This window comes from Dipodomys merriami, unplaced genomic scaffold (genome assembly GCF_024711535.1).
Source record: "Dipodomys merriami isolate MVZ:Mamm:240054 unplaced genomic scaffold, mDipMer1.0.p SCAF_15, whole genome shotgun sequence".
Classification (NCBI taxonomy): Eukaryota; Metazoa; Chordata; class Mammalia; order Rodentia; family Heteromyidae; genus Dipodomys; species Dipodomys merriami.
Window position 1 is genome coordinate 14572840 of NW_027202826.1, and position 15786 is coordinate 14588625.

At 36.4% G+C, this 15786-nt stretch overlaps 1 protein-coding gene across 3 annotated transcripts in view; it reads left to right on the forward strand.

Moving 5' to 3' along the window:
• Positions 1 to 15786, forward strand: part of Grid2 (glutamate ionotropic receptor delta type subunit 2) — a 1042163-nt gene that overhangs the window by 521306 nt on the left and 505071 nt on the right. The window lies entirely within an intron of this gene.

The following is a 15786-nucleotide window of genomic DNA, read 5'->3' on the forward strand; positions in this document are numbered from 1 at the left end:
GTGTGAGTGTGCTCTCTCTGTCTCTCTCTCTGTGTCTCTGTGTCTTTCTGTCTCTGGCTCTCTCTCTCTTTCTCTCTGTGTGTGTGTGTGTGTCTCTAATTCTTTCTATCTTCCCTTCCCTTCCTCCCTTTCTTCAGCAAATCCATAGTTCCTATTTCAATAGGCATAACTTTCACCTTTCTCTCAGTTATTTCCTATGTATATTCAGACCTTTTATTAAGAATGGTCAGCTGCAAGAACTACAAGACATTTCTATAAAACTTACAGATATTGGTAATGCATAGGACTATGGCCTGCCTGGGTAATTATAGGAGGATTGGACAAGCTGTGTAACTCATAATCCTTACGAACCAGACTCATGTCAGCCTAACAAGAGACTCCAGCAGACTGATGCAGAATTAAGTCTAAATCCTCTAAGCTCTATGTAGGCCAGGCTGCTATTCCAGCTTGTTTACAGGAAAAAAAAAAAACAATGAAGCATCATATCCAAGAAAGATCAAAAAATGAATGTAGGGTCTTAAATGCTAGTCTTTATTATCTCACACAACTTTCATGTCAATCATTACCTGTAAAACAATGAAGATGCTGTTATGTCTTTCTTGGAAGACCTGCATTAAGTAAACGAAACAAAACAAAATCTCTGTAGACCACATTTTTTTAATGAGGCAAGATTTTTTTATTTTGTCCAGGCTAGCATGGTTCCTGCTGTTTAGCCAAAGCTAGCTTAGAACTCACAGACTTCCTGCTTCTGCCTGCAAAGTTCTGGGATTAATGGCATGTACCACAACACATGTCACTTTCAACACTCCTCAATACTAGAAACACTGTCAAAGATATAGAATTTGAAACATTCATCTGATTTCTTCACTGTGAGGTATTGTTGAATCTCTTTCCCATACTCTTATTGGACTTTGAATGGTTCAATAAGCAATAAAAATGACACGGTTTACTTTCAAAACCTAATGATATCCCAGAGGAGCTGGTAATTTGTGTTCATTTTTGTTGAATAGCATGAACATTTGAATTTCCTTTCTAATCTCTTCCATGACCCACTCGTGATTCAGCAGTGTGTTGTTCAGCCTCCATGTGTTACCGGACTTTTTTTGGTGGCTTTTGGTGTTGAATTCTAATTTTATTCCCTTGTGGTCAGAGAGAATGCAAGGTATAACTTCAATGTTTCTGAATTTAGACAAGTTTGCTTTGTGGCCTAAAATGTGGTCTATTTTAGAATATGTTCCATGTGCTGCTGAGAAAAACGTGTATTCTGATGCTGCTGGGTGAAATGTTCAGTAGATGTCTGTTAAATCTAGTTGATCTATGCAGCTGTTTAGATCTGCGGTTTCTCTGTTGAGTTTTTGCCGAGTTGATCTATCTAGTGGGGAGAGTGGTGTGTTAAAATCCCCAACAATTAATGTCTTTGGATCTATGTGGGATTTGAGGGAAAGTAGTGTTTCTTGGATAAATTTGGGTGCTCCATTGTTTGGCGAATAGATATTTAGAATTGTAATATCCTCCTGAAGGAGAGATCCCTTAGTTAGTATGTAGCGACCTTCTTTATCTCTTCTCACGAATTTTAATTTGAAGTCTATTTTATCTGATATTAGGATTGCAATTCTCGCCTGTTTATGGGAGCCATTTGCTTGGTAGATTTTGTTCCAGCCCTTAACATTGAAAATGTGTTTGTTTTTACGGGCAAGATGTGACTCCTGAAGGCAGCAGATAGAAGGATCTTGTTTTTTAATACAAGTAGACAGTCTATGTCGCTTAATTGGAGAGTTCAGTCCGTTAACGTTAAGAGATAGGACTGAGAGGTATTTGGGAGTTCCTGCCATGTTATCCACCTTCTTGGGGGCTGCGAAAACTGGGTTCTTCCTATGGTTCTTGGATTCTCAGTTTGGGTGCAGTTTCTTGGCCTTTATTGTGGTCTTGATGGTTTTCTATGTGTAGGACATCTTTAAGAATCTTTTGTAGGGCTGGTTTGGTGGAGATGTATTGTTTCAATTTTTCTTTGCTATGGAAGGTTTTTATTTGGCCTTCAGTTATGAAGGAGAGTTTAGCTGGGTACAGTATTCTTGGTTGATAGTTGTTTGTTTTTAGGGCATGGCATACATCATTCCAGGCTCTTTTTGCTTTGATTGTCTCTGCTGAGAAATCTGAGGTGATTCTAATTGGTTTCCCTTTATAGGTGATTACCCTTTTCTCCTTGACAGCTTTAAGAATCTTTTCCTTGGTCTGAGTTGATCCTGTGTGGATTATAATGTGACAGTGGGATGTCCAACCTAATGATAGTAATGCCTAAGTGAACTATGAACATCTCATTCAGAAATCCCTGAAGTAGTCAGAGATCTAAAATAGTCAATATACCTGGGCCAAAAATGGACCACACCACTGCAGTGTAGCTTTACCCTACTAGCAAGCCAACAGATGAACTCTTAGCAGGAATCACAAGTAATACACAAAATGAATCTTTCTTTCTCTTCCTCTCTCTTGCTTTCTTTCTCTCTTTCTTTCTTACTCTTTCTCTTCTTTCTTACTCTTTCTATTTTCCCTCCCTCCCTCCCTCCCTCCCTCCCTTCCTTCCTTCCTTCCTTCCTTCCTTCCTTCCTTCCTTCCTTCCTTCCTTCCTTCCTTCCTTCTTTTCTTCCTTCCTTCCTTTCTCTTTTTCTTCTCAGAAATTTAAGTCCTTTATTTTGTGCCCCATCTGTAATGGTAGACATATCATCATGCCAAGAATCGCTGTGGACTCAGGCAGCAATGGTGGCCCTCTGACCAATGTTGTCTCCATTAGTTGACTCCGGTTGTTCTCATCAAATAATAGGCTCTGATGATGAGCTTCCATACCAATGCAACAATACTGTATTTTTACAAACTGCAACCCCCCAAAGAGGTAACTTTAATGCATTGCTGGAGACAGAACAGAGTTCTCAAAATAGTACAATAAAGATCATCAAGAGCCAGGCTGCATAGAGCATTGAGAATGGCCTTGGGGTTTGTCTACGAAGCCCTGAAATCATGCCCATGTTCACTGCTGTATCCCTGTTGCTGACCTGGAATGGCCCAAGCAAACCCTGGATTTATCAGGTATGCATTTAACAAAACCATTATTGACCAGGCCCATTTGTTGATGAGAATTTCTGAGCATTAAGATCCAACAGAGCCAGCACTTTGCTTTGAGTAGAGTGAGAACAAAATTAACCCCTCCATAAAATGACATTTGATTTTCAGTTGCATTTAAGAAGCAAGCTTCTTGAGTCTTTAAGTCTTGTTCATGTTGTTGATGTGGATGACCTTCCTCATAAATAAGACCACATTCTTCAGGAATCAGAATCCAATGGAAAGATGAGAAAAGCTTTCTAACACAGTACACTTACTTAGTCGCTAAGTTAGAAAAGTAGCAAGTTCAAAATACTTATGTAAATGTCCAGGAAGCGGCCATTCTACTGAGGCTTAGAATGGACAGTTACAGAGCCAGAAATACCCAGGTATAATAAAGTTCTGACCCTTTCTTTGTATAATAAAGAGAAAGTGGGGGAAAAAAACCCTCTACCTATGGAAAGAAAAAGAAACAATCATGAATCTCCTCCTAAATTTGGCTGGCTGAAATGTTATAATACTACAAACAAGGATACTGAAACTGAAGCTCTTTTTTATAAACCAACAGGACATTATGTCTATAGTAGAAGATTTAGTTGATAGTGACACTTATGAACAATTCTGAAGGTAAATTCCAGGGAGCTTGTCCCACTGATATATCAAATGTTCAAATGAAACAGGAGAATAGAAGTGAACAATGCCCTATGCTTGTGTCATAACTATTAGAAATGTATTCAATGTGAAAAGTAAAAGTTCCACCCATAATGATATAAAAGCTTCATTCCCCAACAAAACATTTGTGTCTGGTTGGAAACCCCTCATGACTGGATACAGTTGCGTTCAACGAAGCCACAAGGGTGTAAGCCCTCCCCTAAGCTAAGATTTCCTATTGTAATAGGATTGATAGGGCCTTTAGTCTCTCCACATACATTTAAAGCAGCTGATGTCACAGTAGAGGAGAAAGAAAAGCTGAGGGGAAGTAGGTAGACTAACAGTACATCAATAAGCAACGTATTTTCTCCTTTAACATAGCTATCATCTCAGGATTCAATCCCATGTCATGTTTCTAGTACAGCTAAAGCTCAATATCTACCTGAATAATAGCATTTGTCTCTACTGAGACTGATTCTTAGGTTTTTGTTTTGGTTTAGGGTTTTTTCACCTGGTGCTTGAGAGAGTCAATCTGTATGGATGTTGCAGAAGAGAAGGATTCAAATACTCTTAAGGATTGGAAAGCAGTTGCGTTTATGTTATTCCTTTGAGTGGCACTTGCTGTAGAACCCAAAGAGATGTTTATTTACTTTCTATTATGGTTCTTTAACAAAAATGATTGGAATAAATGCTACCTGATGAATTTATATTTTATGATTTGAAAAGCAAGCTGATTTTCATCATGCCTTGTTAAGAAATATAGTATGTTTTAAATGCTAATTCTCTTACTTTGGGACTTTGCATTTAAAAGAAAAATAAATATTTTGAGGACACCTGGGAATTTTTGCAGCAGCATCTATGCATATCATGAAATTAAAGTCAGTTTTTTACAAGATTACTTAAAATGTGCCACTCCACCTAATTCTCCTTCTGTATAGTTTTAATGGAGTCTTGTGATTGTAGAATAAATCTCTATTGCTTATGAGAAACTAATAGGTACCTCAAAAGTCAATAACATAAATGAACAATATAGTTTTAGTGAAAGGCCACAGTGGTTGTATACTTACTGATACTGGGAGAATATTGGATGTACATTATTATGGGAAGGAATTGTAACTTTTCTTTTCTTTTTTTTTTGGGGGGGGGGTCCAGTTGTGGGGCCTGAACTCTGGGCCTGGGCGCTGTCCCTCAGCTCTTCAGCTCAAGGCTGGCGCTCTACCACTTGAGCCACGGCGCCACTTCCAGCTTTTTTCTTCTTGCTTATATGGTGCTGAGGAATTGAACCCAGGGCCTCAGGCTTGCAAGGCAAGCGCTATACCACTGAGCCACCTTCCCAGCCCCTGTAACTTTTCTTACTAAGTCTGTTTATGTTGTTATTATAGAATATCCAAGAATGGGTAATTTATAAAGAAGAGAAATTCATTGCTTCCAGTTCCAGGCTGAGAATTGTAGGGTCACTCATGTCTAGTGATTAAGAAGGCTTTCTTGTCTTCACATAACAGGATGAAGAAGAACCAAAGGGAAAGAAACACTCTGTACTCAGGTGGCAAAACAGAAGAAGAGGGTTCACCCACTTCTTCAAGCCCTCGTTATAATAGCATTAATATTCATAAGAGGAGAGCTCTCAAGACCTAAAACCTTTCAATAGCACCACCTTCTCCTGACACTGTTCCACTGATGATTAAGTTTACAACACATGAGTATTGGAAATAACACTCAGACCATAACACTTACAGTTACATGTGTGTACAAAAGAAGCATTGCTCCTGCATGTATTACTTTAATTCTAGAAATATAATACTAAGAAGTTGGTTTGAATAAATTAGTATCTTTTTGTAGAAAAACATGTTGAAGGTCAAAAGAGATATCCAAATATATAATCAATTTGTCATCCTGAAATACCTTAAAAGTATAGTTTATATAGTAGATGTTAATTAATAATTTCCTTAACAATTACTACAAATAAGTAAATAAACTAATAAAGTCAAGATGTTCCTATATTTGAAAACAAAGATTTAAATAATGAGAAACTAAATGTCAGAATGTAGCTAAATAAAGCTATCTTAAAACAATGAATTAAAAAGATATTAATAAAATAAAGGCAGAATTAGGTGAAACTGAAAACAGACAATATAGAAACAAATCTAAAATTATTCTTCCTTAAACATTAAATATATTTTAAAAACATAAAAACAGCCAAAAATCAAAAATAAAAGAGAAAATGAGTAAGGAAAGTGACTATCTCTTCCTGAACCCATTCTAGTCTGCCTAAGCATGGAGAATTGTTGTTCTTTTTTTTTCTTTCAAATTGATGTATATTTTTATGTTTCAACTTCTGTACCCCTCAATCTCTATCTAGAACTATTACTTTCACTCAAAGTATCACCTGCTGTCATGTCTAGAAGTGGGATCTTGACTTCTTCTTGGCAAAACAAGAAGCACTTGTTATACATTTTAAAGTTACTTTGCTGTAATTTCTCCTTTCTAAAGGGAATGTCCTATCATTTAATGTGCCACTCATATTGACCAGCCCCTCCAATTATGAATCATAATAAATGGGTTTAGCCAGAAGACACTTCCTTTTTTTAATTAATAGTTTTTTTTATCGTGAAAATACTGTACAGAGTGGTTACAATTACATGAGCTAGGTAGTGAGTACTTCCATCCTCACTATCATAGACAGCTAAGCAAAGAATGAGCCTGGGTGTGTAGATAATAGAAGCAATCTAGAATTAAAGATTTAAGAGCTGGCCAAGTACAGAAATCACAAAGTTATTGAAAGAGCTGGTCCTTTTATTGGTGGGGGGGGAGGGCAGATACATTACTTCCTTGGAAAAATTTATTTCTGAGTGTATTTATGAAAGGAAAATTTGAATTCCTAGGCTGGAGAAAACTGGTTGGCGCTGCTGATTGGCTAGAATGCATAGCCATAAAGTACATGTGTTTCATCAGAGGAGATCTTTAGCTTTGTTAATGTCCTTTGGCTTGGAACATTATTGGTCCCCTAACCTAATATTCAAATCTGTTGGGTCAGGCCATGCTGTGGACACAAGAGGATGTCCTACAATGACACAGAGCAGACCAGTTTCTGCTATAACAAGAAGAATATGAGGTTAGTAAAAGCATTTCATAAGCCCATTTTCAGCATACCCAGAACTCTATATGTTGCCTTCATTTTCAGGCAAGAGTATACTCAGTAGGACCTTAGGCTATCTTCACATATTACTCAACAAAAGAAAAATCGTTTCTCTTTGGTTTGTCTCTTTGTTGCATATTATAGATCATGAATATGGATTCACATCCATAAATCTAATCATATGCCCAGCTTGATTTTTTGCTAAGCCTAAGAGCTTGGTGATGTACATCATGGCCTAAATAACATGAAGATCCTTTATTCCTGAAAGGTCAAAAATAGATGCATACAGATGCATGAACTTCCTTTTTAGTTTTATGGAAGATGGCTTAAGAGAAAAGAAACACGTGTGGAAATTATAAATATTTTCATGAAAACTCAAATTTATTTACCAGACATTTTAAAACATGTGTTAGGTAAGTTTAGTTTGAATTTAATTTTGTTTGTTTTCATCGGCTAAACACTAGCTGTTCTGACTTTTATTCTTATAGCTTCAGAAGAAGTTTTTCTAGTCTACAAGATTTTTGACTGTATGTAAATCTTTATGATTCAGTCAGAGACTGAAATATGCATAATACATGGGTGAGATAAACAATCTCAGCACAGAAGTGATTAAATTAAATATTATTGGTAGAAATATATAAAGGATATTAATGAATACAAAATATATACATTTCTGAGTTCAGAAGTGAGTTATTTTGGGTCATCTCAACAGAGTAAAGTCATTGATTTAATGACCACAAATTAATGGTTAGTATATAGTCAAGGGACATCTATCCTTCATTATATCACCCTTTTCTTACCATTTAATTACTACATGGAAACCCCATCTGAAATGAAGATTAGATAAGTATATTCCTGAGAAGCACAACATTTATTCTGTGTAGTCCTGATATAGGTTTAATCAAGACCCATAAAATGGACACATTCCTCTTAATTGATTGCAAGTGTTTATGATTACCCCAAGGGGGTTTTCAAACGTCTGATGACTATAATATTGTTGACTTTCTCTCTTGACAGTCTTAAAGCTGTTTATGACTCATTTGGCTTCTCTCCAAGATTTCTATTCTCTCATTTACTTCAGTGTGCATCAATAAGCATATAATTAATCCAACCAGCTGATTGAACTATTTTCTTTGCATTAGTATGTGTTATGTCCAGTAGGTAAAACTTGTGTATTCTACTACTTCAGACTTGTTCATTAGTGAGACATGTTTTTAAAATGTTGATCAACATTATTGTAAAGATAGCCCTAATACTGAAATTCTATTATCTTTTCTTCAAATCACAAGTTCTTGTCATATACAAAATCTCAGTGATGGGTCATAATCATTAGGCTGCATCAACTCAAGAGCTAACACATACTTTGACTGTATTTATTTTTAAATTTAAGTTAAAAATAAACTACAAGTGGTAAAAATCATTCACTATATGACCCTCATAATCCATGAAGTGAAAGTCCATATGAATAACTTTTTTAATGTTCAATGATTAAAAGCCTACAAAGTTACAAATAGAGCAGGCCTTTCCATTCAAATGTTAGGGAAATTCATTGAGATCTATGATGAATTATATTAATAAGATAGTAATATACATATATATGTGTATTGTTAGGAGGGGAAAAGGGAGGAAGAGGAAGGAAAAAAGGAAGGAAGGATAAAAGGAGAAAGTGAGGAATAGGGAGAGGGATTAAGGAGAAAAGCCAAGGGAAAGTGGAATGGAAATGGAATGGAAAAATGGAAATCACATGGTCCTAAGTTAAATTTTAATGTTCAACATACTGTCATAATTTCAGAAATGCCACATTTGGCTGAAATGCAGTGCCAACATCTTACTGCTCAAACTGAAGTCTTCAATTAATTAATCAAAATGATTAAATGTGCTTAATCTACTCAAAGGGGAACAGGATGAATAGATGAAAAATTACGCATGAAAACTTACTGACAGGCCCTTTTCTTATTGAATTCAATATTTTAAAGGTAATATTTGAATGTAATGATCAGATAGTGAATTGCTGTTTTGATATATTCCTGAGAATGCTGCTTTCTTTGGTAAAATTACAAGTGCAATTTGGGGAGTGAGTAGGATTGCAAGAGTCCTCTGCCTGTAATAGATTCTGCATTATATCAGAGGATAAAGACACACTCCCTGAGAACAAGGGTTTGTTTTGTTTTACTTAACATTTGCTTCCATTTCCTTTTCACAGTGATTGACACAATGGTAAGCCAAGGTCTGATTCAAGGAATAGTCTATTTAGATGTTTTCTTCTGCTGTACAGTATGCAATAGGGTAACTTATTTCTGGCTTAGAGTACATTTTACATTATGTACTGAGATGTTTCTACGCTAATGTACTTGATTAGATTTACTGTATAACTATTTGATTAGAAAAATTACAATTCTTCTTTGGCTATCATAATAAAGCCATCATTTTATACACTTCAATGGCAGTAATCCTTAAATTCTTACCATTGAATTAAGCCCATTCAATCTTGGAAGTTTGTTATGGGAAGCTGGTAGAATTAGTTAACCCAACTCAGATGTCAAAGATATGGATGACTGATAAAATAGTAAGTGCTAGAGCCCCGCTCCAGTGGCTCACACCTATAATCCTAGCTACTCAGGAGGCTGAGATCTGGGGATCGTGGTTCAAAGCCAGCCCAGGCAGGAAAAGTCCATGAGACTCTTATCTTCAATTAACCACCAGAAAACCAGAAGTAGCACTGTGGCTCAAGTGGTAGAATGCTCGCCTTGAACTGAAGAGCTAAGAGACAGCGCCCTGGCCTAGAGTTCAAGCTCCATGATCAATCAAAAAAATAAAATAAAATAACCTATTTAAAACCTTTTAACTCAATAATTTCACTTTTTTTGTTTTAGCATTGCCACATTAAAGCATAATTTATTGCTTAATCCTCTTCATTTTCATCACAAAACTACAAGATTTTTATGTGTGTGTCTATCTCTATGTATAGCTAGTGAATATCTTGCTATATATGTATGTATAGTGCATACTTCCTCTGTTAGTCCATCTGTCCCTCCCTCCCTCCCTTCCTTCCTCTTCTCCTTCCTCTTCTCTCCCTCCTCCCCCCTTCTCCTCCTTCCCTTTCCTTTCCCCACCTTTCCCTTTCTCATTCCTCCTCCTCCCTCTCCTCTTCCTCCTCCTTCTTTGCCTCCTCTTCTTCTCTATTTCTCCTTTTTTAAAATTTCTTTCTTTATCCCTTCCCTTCTTCCTCTTTAGTGTGCAATTGAGAACTCTAAGGAACATCTATCTGTCTTGTCTGTTCACGTCAGCTATTGTCTCTCTAGACGTACTGACTCCAGCAATCTCAAAACTAAATCACTATAACTTGTGGCACAAATGAAAGAACATTTCTTTTATACTACTTTTATATTAAATTTCAATCTCTGGCTGAGTATTGTGACTATGGGCCAAGGACATGGATAACAGATTGACTAGCATGGGACTAACGGAACATCCAGCAATAGAATGTGGTGCATTGAGCATATATGGAACATGAGCAAGGGCTCCAGGCTTATTTCTTAAATGAAAAAAATGTCATCATGTTATTTAAATAAAGGAAATGGATACTTTAAAGACAGAAATACAAGATATCAACTCTGAAACTGATTTCAAGTTAACTAGCTATGGAAGTATCAATCTGTGTCTCCAAATCAGATTTTCTGACATCAAATGCAGTCTATTTCCCTCTAGATAATGTGGTTTTATGAAAGAAAGATGGAAATGTTGACTAAAAATGACTTAGAAGGACTTTTCACATCAAGTTTTCCTGCAAACCCAAATAGTAAACTTCATACACATAAGAGGAGTTTCAGGATGGACTGGCCCTGTGGCCTCAAATGCCTGTGCAAAACTTTGGGACTTATTACTTTGTTTGCCAAGTGCTTGCCATTGAATAATCTTTAGAGAAATCTCTGCAGCTTACCACAATCCATGCAAGACTCTAAGTCTCTCCTCCCTTTGACGACTACCTTTGGATCACTCTGGACACCATCCAGTCCCCAGAGCTCTGTGTGGGCTTCTATTAAGAGTGGCACACTCAGGCAAGCCAGTGGCTCACATCTGTAATCCTAGCTACTCAGGAGGCTGAGATCTGAGGATGGCAGTTCAAAGCCAGCCGGGGCAAGAAGAGTCCATGAGACTCTTATCTCCAATAAACACCAGAAAACCAGAAGTGGCACTGTGTGTCAAGGGGTAGAGTGCTTGCCTTGAGCTGAAAAGCTGAGGGACAGCGCCCAGACCCAGAGTTCAGGCCCCACTACCAACAAAAATAAAAGAAAACGGGCACAGCCCCCTGTCTCTCTGTAGACTCTGTTTCCCTCCTTTTGTTGTACAATGTGGTCCCTGTATTGAGTCCCTAATCACTTCCCTGATGTCCAGTCCCCATTTCACAGCCTGTAACACTACGAACACAGTTTTCTACAGATTATTTTTTCTTTGGTGACCTGAAGTATTACTTGAATTAAATGAGTAATCAAAAACCATTAAAGGCAAGCAGGAAAATGGTTTACATTTGTTGAGTGTTGTAATATTTTTTATTTAAAATGCTCTGTATTTAAACAAAATGCAATATGAACTAGTAGGAAATGTAAATAACTAGACCCTACTTTTTGAGCTCTTCAGCTCAAAGCTAGTGCTCTACCACTTGCACCACAGCACCACTTCCAGTTTTCTGGTGGTTTATTGGAGATAAGAGTCTCAGGAACTTTCCTGCCAGGGATGGCTTTGAACTGCAGTTCTCAGATCTCAGCCTCCTGAGTAGCTAGGATTACAGGTGTGAGCCACTGGCACCTGGCCCTACTTTTTATACAGTCTGGATAGAGAAAAAAGGCAGGGAGGAGGGAGGCATGGGTTCAAGTGGTAGAGTGCCTTTCCTTGCAAACTCACCAAGGTCCTAAGTCCCTTAAAGGAATCAAATAGATTAGACTAATAGTCTATAATCAAGAAATGCTGAAAGTTTGGATGCACACATTTACTAAGGAAAGAATGAATAATGCTTGTGGGTCTCTAAAGGAGTCTGTGAAACAAGAAATTGTACCACTTGTTCCTCAGTTATTCTCTTAGGACAGATGCTTTGGAAGCAGTTGTAGTGCTGGCAGCTCATGTCTGTAATTCTTGCTACTCAGGAGATTGAGAACTAAGATTTGCAAATGGAAGCCAGCCCAGGCAGGAAAGTCCATGATACTCTTGATCTCCAGCAAACTACTAAAAAGCCAGAAGTGGAACTGGGCTCAGGTGGTAGAGCATTAGCCTTGAGCTCAGGAACATCACTCATAACCTGAATTCAAGCCCTAGTACTGGCACAAAACAAAGAAGGAAGGAAGGAAGGAAGGAAGGAAGGAAGGAAGGAAGGAAGGAAGGAAGGAAGAAAGAAAGGAAAGAAGGGAAGTCCACCCTCAAATTTTGTTCCAAGATGACTCAATCTGAAGGAGATGGATTGGAATTAAGCCGGTGCAGAGAAGTGGGGTTAGGTTCATCAGTTTTCAGCAAGTTTTCAAGATAATTCAAAAATAAAATTCAACCAAATTAAAAAAAATACTAACTTAAAGATTGAAATATAGTTCTATATTGGTTCCCATAGCTTGTATAACAAATTACCTCCCATTTAGAAGCTTTAACCAAAGCTAAATACAGTTTGGTAAGTAAGAAGTCTTACAAGGATTGTAGCAGGCTAAAATCAAAGTTCTAGTGGGATTTTGTTCCCTTCTGATGGTTCTTGAGGGTGCGGGAGGGGGGGTTATAAATCCATTTCCTTGCCCTTTCCAGCTTGTAAACAAACCACCACCTTTCTTCACTTATAATCCCTTTCCTAATCTTCAAATGTAGCAAGGAGGCATCTCTTGAACACTCCAGAAGTTTAAGACCATTCAGCAAGGGTGGAGCCTCCCTTTATAATTTTTTTGTTTCCTTCTCCCAATTTTAACTTCCCAGTGATCGACATAAATAGCAGGGATATTTTTCCACAATCATTTCTGCCTTTGGAGTTTCTGTCTCTTTGCTGTGCAACCTAGAATAGTCACAAACTGAAGAATTTAAGTGTAGGCATTATTCTGTTTAAAATAAATCTCATGGTGCTGTGGAGGTCTTCTCTACAAAATCTAATGCTTAATAACTATGTTAATGAGACTTCTGCCACTTGCTGTTATATAATTATCTGGTCAGTAGGATTAATAACTACTGAAGATTTGTAAAACTAGTATTTAATTTTCTCCTACCAACAAATAACACCTACTCCCAGGAGCTATAGGCCTGGTAGTTCCTTCAGGCCAGGTACCATGTTGCTTCTATTTCTCTAATTTTTAAAGTTTATCTCAGTGACTACCAACTAATCAGCATACAGATAATGTAGCTGAATAATTGTGAGAGTTGATTATGCTTATGTTTAATTAACAAAACCAAAGGCCTACTCTCTTCTTTTAATGATTGTTTTACACAGAGCAGCTAATGGCATGATCTAAACCATTCTCTCATCAGAGTTAACAATTACTACTTATCATGAGTATTTAGTGTCATTCTCAATACACAAAACTACTCCTGATTAACTCCTGTTAATCCAGAAGTCTACTTTGGATTTTGTGCTTGCTATTTTAGGTAGTCATCAATGTATTTTAGTCAGTCTGGCATATTAGTAATAGAGTGGTGGTTTTATAATAGCCATGTACTCTTTGAAATAGCTTAAATCACACACTAGATTTTGTGTACACATATACACACATATGCTAATTAGGTCTAATTATTTCTCTACTATATGTATTTCTGCATTTGAAGATCAGGAAAATTCTAGATCTATTCTCAACAAATAATAGTTTACCTATTATTGATCTTAATTTCTGACAATAAAAAAGCAAATGAAGGAGTCATATTATTTCAAATCAGGGGAAGAAGCTCAATTTTGAAGCATGTTATGAGATCAGTTTATTACTTCCAAATCTAAGCTAAATTTCACTTTGTATTTATTGCTAGTTGTCTGCATGTCAGAATCTCCACTTAGAACTTTCAGTAAGTTAAAATTGTATTTAACATAAAACCAGAACCTCTTACTGTTTTTTGTCACTGATCTATACAATCTTTCCCTCCCTCTCTGAGAAACCTTCACCTAATTCTTCTGTTTCAGGCCAAGGCATCCACACTGCACTATTTTATGGTTTTCAACAAGCAGTCCTTCATTCTCATTACCTCAGAGCTATTATCTTTACTGTCTTTCCCTAAGTAATGACTTCTCATCCAGTAGATCACCAGTTCTGCAGAGAAAAAATTCACAAGTTTTCCCTAATAGACCCTCTTCCTTAGAAGAATACCGGGGTATCTTCTACAGGAAAATCCTAAATGCTTTCTTCTAAGAACTGTGATTAATGTTGATGAGTGTGTGAACTTGTTTATTGTCTGTCTCCTTGTGGGAATGGGTATTTATGGTGTACTTCCAGCACTTAACATTGTGTCCAATATTCTATGAATACTTCACAGAACACACTCTTCCCAAAGCTGACATGTGAGAGTGCTTCGATCTTTTATTTTTATCATCTGAAGGTTTCACAGAACACAGGAGATCTGAAGTCTTAAGTTGTAGTCATGCAATGTTTTCTGAGTATCTTGGATCTATTTCCTTCTGTTTCTGGTTGTGTCTTGAATTAGATATATATTTAAGTAATTTAAACTGAAAGCAAGGTAATAGTTCAAACACATATTTGGACACATATTCTACAGGTTCTGAAATATGGTCTAGGTTGTTGTATTCTCAATAAGTTTTTTAAATGATTCTGATTCAGACCAAAGTTTAAGATCACCTGGCTAGGGTATTCAAAAGACATGAGCATATATTTCATCCTGTGTCAACCTTTTCCAGTCAGATTTAAACCTTTCTTTAATTTTTACATCAGTGTCTTACCCTCATAGGAATTTTGTGAGTTTGATAGTTAATGAACAAGTAATGCTTTGTTCTTCCAATTCATCTATATCTGCTCTGTTCTAACTAAGCCTAAGGTTCTTTTAATCTGGCGATACCTTGGGTATATAATGTAATTAGGAATAAGAATGTAAGATGTATTTATTCTGAAGTTTATCAGAGATATCAGATAACAAAACATATAACAGTTCCACTACTTTTCAGTGAAGGCAATTATTAAGACAAAGCAAGAGTTACTTTGAAAATACACACTTCTCTAATAATTCAATGACACTTCTAAGTTTATACCTGTTAGTTTTCTTGTTCTATGGGCTTATTTACTATTTTTAATTTTTTCTCTTGAGACAAATTTTGTGTGTGTACACTCACACATAATTACAGGTTTCAAGATATAGTCCTTCCATTGTAAGTCCTTAAATCCTATTTGTTTCTTTTTTCACCAGTGATTTTTCCTTTCAATATTTTGTGCCATGAACACATAATGGAGAATACAATAATGAAATAGTAGCAGTTAAGCATGTATATGAACACATAGTATGTCTGAATCACATACCACCCATATCATTCAATTTACATCATCTCCATCACCAACCAGTGTGGTGCTAGAAAGAAACGCTAGCAACATTTGGCTACCTAATATATTTGTTTTAAATTATTTACTTTCTTTAACTGTGAAATGAACATTTCACTTTTCATTTGGAAATTTTTCAGAATTTTTCTTCTTTGGAGTATATCTGTCAATGTATTTAGATTATCATCAATTTAAAACTATGTGTAGTTGTTTGAATGCTAAAATACTTGTGATTTTGTTTCACACACATGGTATATTTTCTGTTCTAAAATGAAACCTAACTCCTACCAAGTTATTCAAACTTGAGCAAAGATTTTGCACACAAAATAGACAAAAATGTATACCATAACCTCCACCACCATTCACGTTTAGCAGTATGAAAGTTTAAACTCATACCTTCATTTGCTAGGCAGATAT